Raw genomic sequence first — 7795 nt, 5'->3', positions numbered from 1 at the left:
TTTTCCAAGTCTTAAGATATAATAACCCCAGGCTCTATTATGCCATTAAATGCAATAAGGAAATAATAAACAATCAGAGCAGTTAGTCTGCATCAGATCATTTATATTTGACAGCGTAATGGACCTTGAGAGAAGGTATCATATCCTCAGAGGTTCTAATACTTAGCACTTCTCCTCTCAGCTGACCAAGTTAAACAACTGACCCACTTTCACAGACAAGGAAACATGACCTCAATAGCTTGTTTCTTCTCTTCTCTTCTCTTCAAAATGTATGGTTTGCCATTCTTTTGTGAGGGATGTTGCCTCTCAAGTAAAACAAACAAAATACAAGCAGGCTGAATGAGCTGAGCGTGTTTTTTAGTTAGACTTGCTGGGGGAATGTTTCAATGACGCAGCTATTGAGGAGATAAAAAAAAAAAGTTGCTCTTTCAGCTGCACTCTAATAATTCAATTCAGTAGATGCTTTCAAGCCCAAACCTTGGTGCAGCAAACAGGGTGTGCGTGTGTGTGTGTGTGTGTGTGTGTGTGTGTGTGTGTGTGTGTGTGTGTGTGTGTGTGTGTGTGTGTGTGTGTGTGTGTGTGTGTGTGTGTGTGTGTGTGTGTGTGTGTGTGTGTGTGTGTGTGTGTGTGTGTGTGTGTGTGTGTGTGTGTGTGTGTGTGTGTGTGTGTGTGTGTGTGCGTGCGGAGGAGGGGGGGGATGATATGCCATGCCCCCCAAAAAGAAGGCTCCCAAAGATCAGAAGCTAAAAGTGACTGTATCGATGGATGTGACAGGGAGCCAGCATCACTGGTACTGTAGCTTAGTTAGACCCACTGCTCTTTCTAACAACAACAAAAAACAGACCACATGGAGATTACAGAGGAGGCGGTGGCATGGTGCCGAGACATGGTGCCGAGACATGACGGTGCTAAAATTAAACCCAGGGCTCTGTCTCATGATGAGGATGATTATGTATTAACCCATTGATACCTGGAACGCATCTGTGTCACTTTAGATGTCTTTGGCTATTCAAAAATAGCAGATATACAAGCTCATAGCGCGGCACCGAGTGCCGCGCTACGAGCTTGTATATCTGCTATTTTTCAAAAAACTGTTAGGATTTAGAAGACATTTCTAGAATCTTCTCAGGTCTCAATGGGTTAATCGACAAGTGGGAAGCAGCACTCATTTACAGGTACGATTACTGCCTGGCAGGATGCGAAACGGACAGCAGAGAGCACACAAAACTAAATCCGGTACTAATATGATTTACCACTGTACCACTTTTTATAAGCCCTTTTTAATACTTTTAGTTTGTGGAATTCAGTTCCTTACTGTGTAAGTGTCTATTTTACATAGTGATTCGTGTAGAGGGAGAGTGCAAGTGAGAAAGGGAAAACGAGCTTCAGCTTTTGACTGCTGTTGGGTGAAAACTTGAAACCTCTTAAGAACTGTTAGTGTTCTCTGCTTTTACTGGAACAGAACGTTTATGTGATTCTTTTGTGTGAGTAAATGTCATAACCCCCAAACCATTTTAAAGCTATCCAGAAGTTTTTTGTTGTACAGAGTGCATTTTGAAAATGGGGAAATTGAGGGATCTTTCCCTCTATTCCTAAATATAGCATACTGTAGCTTTTCATCTATTAGCAGAATTATCATCCAACTCTCTTTCACACATAAATCTGCTGTTTGGATCGCTCAGAGTGTGGATATTTGCCAACGGCCAAGCGTGACGAGACAGAACAGGGTGGTGAGAATGTAAAGAGAGCAACTCTGTAGCCTCCTCATCCATCCCCACCTAACCCTCTGTCTGTAGCTTCCTCGTTCATCCCCACCCAGCCTTCTCCTCCATATACTGTACCAACCCAGCCCTCTGGCACATAGACCAAACAACACTTCTTCAAGAAAAGGTCCATGGCAGGAGGAGACAGGAAATATTGGAGCACGTGCACCGTAAAATCCTGAGTGTTTATTCCCAGTTACTCTCAGTCTCAGAGTTACAAATGGATAAATTAGCTTAACATGAAATACATTTATGAGAAGATCGGTGAGCTCCATTACTGCACATCTTTCAGACCAAACAAATGAGCATGTCAAGGCTACAGTATAATCTCTCTGTGTTACCTTACCTGCATAGGTTTTCAGGCAATTTAGTCTTTTCAGTTTTACCTTTAGATATTGAGTAAACAGGGAAGAGATTAAGGAACGCTCTGCTGTGCCACCTTCAGCCTTGCATTGTTGCAGATTGAGTCATAGCAACCTTTGAATCTCAATGTTTTGACTGTAAAACATTAAAAAAACTTTAAAACACAATTTTTATCAACAAAATATCACAATTTTATGTATGCTAGACCCTATGTAGATAGTTGGCCGGCATCCCCCAGGGCTCTATACTTGGTCGGCTCCTTTTTTCCCTAGTCAACACCAAATCTCTTCGCTGAAAATAGGTGATCTACAAGCATCGACGCATTGTGAGCTTGTAGATTGGCTATTGTTGCACATGTTCACCCCAGAATAAGGACACTTGCATTCATGCGGTTAATGAATAAAATGTATGCTGTGCAAAGATTATTACTAATATTTAAATAAAGTTTGTTGGTTGCACAAGTGGGAGGTAAAAACACATTATATCAATGAGCGTACTCCTCTCACTCCTGAAGTTAGGAGCTCTAATCTGTAAGAGGATTAGCCACCTACCTCTTTTACGCGTGCAAACATGCACGCAAAACCCCACCCCTGACCTTTACACACACACACACACACACACACACACACACACACACACACACACACACACACACACACACACACACACACACACACACACACACACACACACACACTTGTGCATTTTACGTCATGAGCCAATGCAAATGACCTAGTCTCAGTCCAGTGAAACATATCTTGGCTGCTAGCATGTTGTGTTGCTTCCTAGCGCACAATGGTAATGGTAATAGGTTGATCTCTTGTTATGAATCATTGGATAGATTATGTCACCCTTATGTCACCCTTTACAATCCCTACCCTTCTACAATCAGAACAAGTTGTTCGGTGTTGGAATTGATTGTTATAATCTTCACCAATCCAATTGCTTTTGTGCCAGTGGAATTTGCTGCTAAAGGGAAAGAAGCATTTATTTATAGTCATGTAAGTGGTTTCAAACTGACAAGAGCTACACAGCACACTGCAGAGCTTTTGTTTGGGCTTTAAAGGAACCGATGTTTCTTTAAAACGCACTAATGGTCAGGTGACGCTGTGAGCAGCAACAAACTCTGCTCTGAAGCAGCGAAACAGCAACAGCAAGCGGTAGCAGGAAGGAGAGAGCGAGAGCAAACAGGACAAATAACGAGAGAGAAAAGGGGGTAGAGACTTTATGAATGGCAATGTTTAAAGGAGAGGGTAGGTATGAGATGACGATAGTGCAAACAAGGATGATGGTTAATTGTTTGTTAATGAGTGGGCCTGTTTGTCTGACGAAACTTGTCCAGCAATGGTGGCAAAAATAGTAGAAATACAGCTGCTAAATTAACTGCTAGTATGACACCAGTCAAGGCACGAGAATGGTGAGGAGGATGAGTGAGTGAGTGAGAGACTGGGAAATTGTCCCCAAAAGTCAGTGAGATTTTTTGATTGCATCGACTGGACAGGATTGACAAGGCAGGGTACTACCATCTTTTCAATAGAAAACATAATCAGTGTTCGTTTCACTCAGAGGGTGTACATTTGTACACTCTAATATGCGAAATTAATACGGATGATTTCTCTGTGTACAAACCAGAATGTGTAAATGTCATTTACTTTCCAATTAGTTTTGATGGGCTTCCCTCTAGTATGGCGTTTGAGCAGGGAATGCTGAATGGATAGAGGGAACGGTGATGGTGCATTGTGGGATGCTTGAGGGGCTCATTAAGATGTTCATATGTTCAAGGTATTGACAGAAATAGTGTCCTCACACTTTAATGAGGAGTGCTCTCCCTGTAGACCTGAAAGTGCTACACAGAGAGGGACAAAAGCGATAGAACACTAATGACTTCTTCTCACCCATTTCAACCCCAGAGTATCTTGATGCACAACATTACTTAATGAAAGTATGAATGCATGGTACTATCTTTTTTTTAAAGAGCCACTTTTGACCAATGTCAGTGCATGCATACTGCATAGTAAAGTCTAATGCTATTAATCTTAAGCAAAGATGAAGATGCCCCATGTGAGTTATGTTTTTGATCATTAATAATTACTGTACTGTAATGTACTCATGATTCTTCTTCCCCTTTCAAACATACAGTAAAGTGACCTGCTGTTTCGGAGGAACTGAATTTCCATTGTCGGTCCAGGAGAGGACACCAGCAACCCCGTGGTACAGTACTATATACGTATCACCAGGAAGTCTGTACAGTGGGAAAAGTGTTCATTTATCTATTTGTAACTCAGAGAGTGTACAAATGTAACCCACATTTTTTATTGTCTCCGCCAGGCTGAAGGTGTGGCCGAGATTATGTTTTGCCCCCTGTCCATCCGTCGGTTCATTCGTCCCTCCGTCCGTCCTGCCGTGTACAGCTAATCTCCAGCACCGTTGGAGGTCGTCCGTCCGTCCGTCCGTCCGTCCGTCCGTCCGGCCGTGTACAGCTAATCTCCAGCACCGTTGGAGGTCACATTGGCCTTTTATAGCGCCACCAGGAGGCCGATTTTTGCAAAACAATGTTTTTGATATTACTCCTACAGATTTTGTCCAAACAAATTGGTACACATTATCTCTCATAGTCATGTGATCAAGATGGATCTATTAGATTTTTCATATTCCATCCTGATTGGCTAAGATTGGCAGTTAAAGTTAGCATGAGTGGTCCGTTTTCACTAAAATACCTCAAATCATGAACGCAGCGTCCGATTGCTGTGAAACATCACATTCGCCTGTTATAGCGCCACCAGGAGGCCGATCTTTGCTAAACAAATTATTTTGTCCTACAGATTTTGTCCTGACATCACGCACATCTGTACACATTATCTCTATAGTCATTGGCTAAGATTGACTTCTACTACCTGGCATGGCGGAGACCTGTGCTCCGAAGTGCACTGTGCTTTGAAGAGCACATTTTTCTAGTTTTATTTTAAATACATATATTTTTAAATGTTGTTTGTGTCACGAGTAAATCCACACAAAACGTGTCTAAAGCGACAAAAAATCACCACAAATTAATCATTCATCATGCATCAACCTGTATGAATGTGGCATTAACAGTATTATGAATACTTTGATGTGAAATATTTGCAGACATAATAATTTCGTATTGTTTTTTTCAGGCTGTGTGTAAAGTCCTTCAGAGTTAAATTAACACAGAAGATTTGAGTGTGTAAGGCTGTAATGGCTGTAATTTCTCTGAAGTAAGTATATATTTTTTTGTAATGGGTTCATTTGGAGTGTGGGCCAGCTGTGCCCATCCTGCTCTCTCTCTCTCTCTCTCTCTCTCTCTCTCTCTCTCTCTCTCTCTCTCTCTCTCTCTCTCTCTCTCTCTCTCTCTCTCTCTCTCTCTCTCTCTCTCTCTCTCTCTCTCTCTCTCTCTCTCTCTCTCTCTCTCTCTCTCTCTCTGCTGCAGTGATTCTTGGTTGAGCGGTGCACTTCTGATGCCAGGAAATGAGTTGCTGTGTCACCCAGGGAGACATGGGCCATGATGACGCAGTGGACCTTTTCATTTCTCTCATCATTCTCCAGGTGTCTGCAAATGTCTCTGGACGTCTGCGGCTGAGACTCTCTTCTGTCTGTTTTTTATCACGAACGCCCTTCTCACTTTTCTCTCCCCTCTGGCCCTCTTTCACCAGTTCCTTTGCAATTATCTCACTGAGTACAGCAGCGATTCCCAACCTGTGTGCCGGGAGCCCACTGGTGGTCCGTGAGGATATTGCAGGTGGGCCCCCAAATAATCAGTAAGATTCTAATGATTATATAACAGTACTATAAATAAATAGGAAAAAAATATATACTAAGTTTCCGAGCCGGAACACAAGCGATTGATAAACATGCACGCGGCCCACCCATCTCACCACTTAACACTTCCCCAGTACAGCTGTATAATCCTAAATAAGGGCCTTGGTAATGTCAACTCTTCTTGATTTATCTTGTATTTACAAATGTAACTGTTTCCTAAACGTGCGTTATCTCAAATTGTTTCTCGACGTATCTCTTTGCAGAGAACAACACATCTCCCGAGACTGTATGTTTGGAGAACAACTTAGGGCCTCTCTAATAAACAGAGATAATAGCGTTAATAACAAAAAGACATTCAAATGTCCTCACACACACAAGTCCAACACAAAGCCCGTAACTGATGGCAGACTTTTAAAGACTACAAAGCCAATACAACAAAGCTTGTTTTTCCTTATTCCACCAAGAGCCATATCTACAAAACACAAACACTTTAATTCAAATACAGTTATTCCCATTGGATCATCAGTGGAGAACATTTATACTGTAAAGAATAAAAAATAGTCATATTATGGTCTAGGCAGATCAATTGGTTGGTATATATGACTCTTAAACGTGTTGACAGACATTTCAGTTGGTGTACACGGTAACGTCTTAAGTGTTCATTTAACTCTGTGAGTGTAAAATTGATTTAGTTTGAGTGTAAAACTGATTTTGTTTGTTTCAACAGACTTAAATGAACAGAGTATAGGCCTAAAACTGGACACAAATGGAGCCATGAGGGTCCAAACGTAAGGCTCCATTTGCGTCCAGTTTAAGTTAAATTAACAGGTTTTTACTGTGTAGACACTACAGTAGGCTATATCATTATCCTAATTGCGTGCTGAAGAAACAGTGATAGTAGCCATTTCCAGTATAGCGCATCCTCACCAGCGTGTCACAAAATTGGATATAATCCACATAGCGAATTACTGACACAAAGTAACACAAATTAATGGCCATGATATTGTTTCCAAGCTTTTGACAGTAATTGCTGTATTTATTTCTTGTTTAGTTTTTCATCTACTTGGATATGGTTTCCGAATGATGATTTTGTACACTTAGACGCCTTTGGTCTCCTCCCCAGGGAACTGGTTTTAGATGGTGTTTTAGAGTATGATCAAGGCATCTAGCACCATTTGAAATCAGTGTTCTTGAGCTGGAACAGACTTCATGGATGAAGGCATTCAAACCGAACAGGCTGAGGTTGCATTTTACAGTGGTGGTACCTTGACAACGTAGTCTGACAAATGTAGACATTATTCATAATAATATATTTTGTCATAATAAATGATGTGAGACCAATATAAGTTCAGCTCCCAGTGATGGAAATATAACGTGATTGAATGACATGCAACGTATGCAGAGCATGATCTTAAATAAAACATTTTGATCAGTTATTATCAGTCGCGGCAGAGACACACATTCACAATGCAATCAAACATATCACTGCTTTAAACCATGCCACCTACAGTAAATGTGCATCAACGCTTCATAGGACCTGTCATCCAGTAATCAGAAAAAACTGAAGATTGTTACCAACCATGAGCACCTCAGTTTGATTAATGTTGACATGAAATGGTTTACATCTGATATCATATTTAGACTCCATTAAAAAAAACATATATGCAATTATAAGATAGCTATTTTTGAGTAGACATTTTCTGAATCTTCTCAGATCACCTACGACATTGGTCCTCAAAGTGGGGTCCGGGGACCCTCAGGGGTCCTGACGCATTGTGAGCTTGTAGATCTGCTATTTCCAAAGGAAGAATATTTTAACAACACAAATCTTGTATGGGGGTCCCCCTGGCACAAAATATTGTCAGATGGGTGTCCTACCTACGAGCATCACC

Source organism: Gymnoscopelus braueri (assembly GCF_963280865.1).
Source record: "Gymnoscopelus braueri genome assembly, chromosome: 3".
Classification (NCBI taxonomy): domain Eukaryota; kingdom Metazoa; phylum Chordata; class Actinopteri; order Myctophiformes; family Myctophidae; genus Gymnoscopelus; species Gymnoscopelus braueri.
The sequence above is the reverse complement of the archived record's forward strand: the minus strand, read 5'-3'. Positions refer to the sequence as shown.